The following is a 2,772-nucleotide window of genomic DNA, read 5'->3' on the forward strand; positions in this document are numbered from 1 at the left end:
TTCTGGCTCTGGAGGACACACAGAGAAGGAAGGGAGCCATGCAGGGCTCCCAGATGAGGATGAAGAGCTGGACCACTCATTTCTAGACCCAGCACTGCCCACCTGCTCCTCCTGAGACACCGACCAGCTGAGAATCCACACGAACCCAGGGGCCAAGAACCAGCAGATTTTCTGTTTTAACTTAATCACCTCGCTGAGAAAACGCTCTGATTTCTTGAAGATTCCTGCTACAAACCGGCATGACCAAAGCCTTTGGTGCAGCCCAGCCCAGCTCCCCGCGGATGCCGTTTCCATGCTGGCTGTCTCCTGCTGCTCCCATCCCACCTTCCCTGGAGGGATGAGTCACTCACTAGATTGTTTTTGCTCCTTAGTCATGTGTGGCAGCCACAGGAGCCCGGGGAAGCAGAAGAATGAATGTTCAGCTACTATTGTACAGACGGGCTCGCGCTGCAGCACCCAGCGGTGGCAGCGTGAAAAATAATAATAATATCATAATAATCATGAAAAAGAACCGCCTCTGGTCTGTGTCTGGCTGCCCTGATCCAGTCGCTGACAGGGCTGTGCCAGAATCAAGAGCAGGTCAGGAGGTTTCTGAGCTGCTTTTCCCGAGGACAGCCCCGGTGCCATCCCCTCCCAGGGACTCCTCGCTGCCCCATCTCACTGAACTCTGTTACCAGCCTGGATTTAGGAAACAATTCCATTCCAGCTGTTCCCATGCCTGCTGTGCCAAGCAGGTGGTGCTGGAGAGGGAGGCAGACAGCGCTGGCAGCAGCGGGGTTTGGCTCTGAGACAGCTCTGGGGGCTGTTCCCAGCACCAAAACCTCCGGCAGGCCAACTCAGAATGCTGCTGGAAAAACTTCCCTGCTGGCTGGGAGCAGGGGCCAGGCTCAGGAAAGGGACCCAGCCCTGGGATTCCCCATTCCCTGCGTGCAGCAGGACACACAGCACTGCCCAAAGTGCTGCCACATCCCCGCTGGGCTCTGAGCCGCCAGCCAATTCCGTGGTGTTCATCCCACCCCTTCCCCATCGTTACCACGAAAAACCAGATTGAACACACGGCAGACTGGGAAGAAAGCACATCCCAGTGCCAGCAGGGAAGGGGGCTATTTTCAGATCCAGCCATCCCACACAACAGAGCAGCGGGAAGCGAAGCTCCTGGAGGGAGCGGAGATGGAGCTCTGCAAAGCCCTGCCCTGCACTCCCCTCCCATCCAGCTGATGCCTTAAGTTTGAGCTTTTTATTTTTCAGTGCTTTATTTCAGTGTTTTTATTTTTCACTGATCCCTGTGCTGGGTTAGTGTATGACTCTGAGCTCCACACAGAGGGCTGGGCTCATCACAGACAAAACAATCCTTCCAGGCCTGACAACCAAGATCATCAGCGCAGCCTCAGGCCTGAAAAGTGTAAACCAAAAGTGAATCCAACTGGGGGATTGCGACTTCATCACCCGAAGCTGTTAATTGGACAATTAACCCCCTGATATGCAAATAGACCAAGCTTAAATCTGCCTGAAAATCTCGTGGCTGTGTCCATCCCGGGTGGAGCGAGGCTCCTGCACTGCCCAAGGTGTATCTGTCACAGGCCTTTAATAAATACCCACTTGAACTCTGTCCAGCCTCTGTTCCAGGAATCCAAGGCATTCCACAAACCCTCGGGGATGTAGGGAAAAATATGGATGGATAAATAAATCATGGCACACATCTCCCACCGGCAGCAATCCCCGAGCAGAGAGCAGCCGGTGTCCCCCGGTTTCAGCTCAATCCTGCACCAACCCAAGCCAGAGGGGAGGGAAAAGGGAAAACTCCAGGTGAGGAAGGGATCTCCCAGATCAGAGTCCCACGCAGAGATTTCCCTTCGGGGCGAGGAGCAAAACAACTCATTCTGCACCGAGACAGAGGCGCTGCCTCCAGCCACTAATTATTGCTGTCTGCCAGGAGGGGAAGCCTGACAGCTCCTGCCGCACGCCTGCTCCCATCCCAGCCTGCTCCCAGCCCTTTTCCCGGCGTGGGGAAGGCACAAACAAGCCATTATCAGCTCCTTGCCGAGCGGAGGAAGGGTGCTGACGGCTGAGAGGGAACAGCGATTCGGAGGCTGGCAGCAATTCAGACACAAATGTGCCCTCGTTTCTGCCACGGCACGAAGCTCAAAGCCAGCTCAAAGCCAGCGTGGGACCTGTTGCGAGGCTCCTGAGCGGCAGAAATGGTGCACCAGGGTAGCTCTGGCTGATTTTGGAGGTGCCACCGCGCCTCGAGAGATGAGACAGCCCCAAAAATCCCACCTGTGGAAGCTTTTCCCTGCTTCCAGCAGAGCTTGCTGGAGGATTTGGGATTCTCTGGAGGAGAGAGGGAAAAGGGATGGGGATGTGCTGGGCTCCCAGATGAGGATGAAGAGCTGGATTTGGGGTTCTGGCTCTGGAGGACACACAGAGAAGGAAGGGAACCATGCTGGGCACCCAGGTGAGGATGAAGAGCTGGATTTGGGATTCTGGGTATGATGGAGACAGGGAAAAGGGAGGAGGATGTGCTGGGCTCCCAGATGAGGATGAAGGGTTGGATTTGGGATTCTGGTTCTCCCCTGGAGAAGAGAGTGTAAAGGAAGGGAGCCATGCTGAGCACCCAGATGAGGATGAAGGGCTGGATTTGGGATTCTGGCTCTGGAGGAGAGGGAAAAGAGAGGAGGATGTGCTGAGCACCCAGATGAGGATGAATGAAGGGCTGGATTTGGGGTTCTGGTTCTGGAGGACACACAGAGAAGGAAGGGAGCCATGCTGGGC

This window comes from Parus major, unplaced genomic scaffold (genome assembly GCF_001522545.3).
Source record: "Parus major isolate Abel unplaced genomic scaffold, Parus_major1.1 Scaffold335, whole genome shotgun sequence".
NCBI classification, from domain to species: Eukaryota; Metazoa; Chordata; class Aves; order Passeriformes; family Paridae; genus Parus; species Parus major.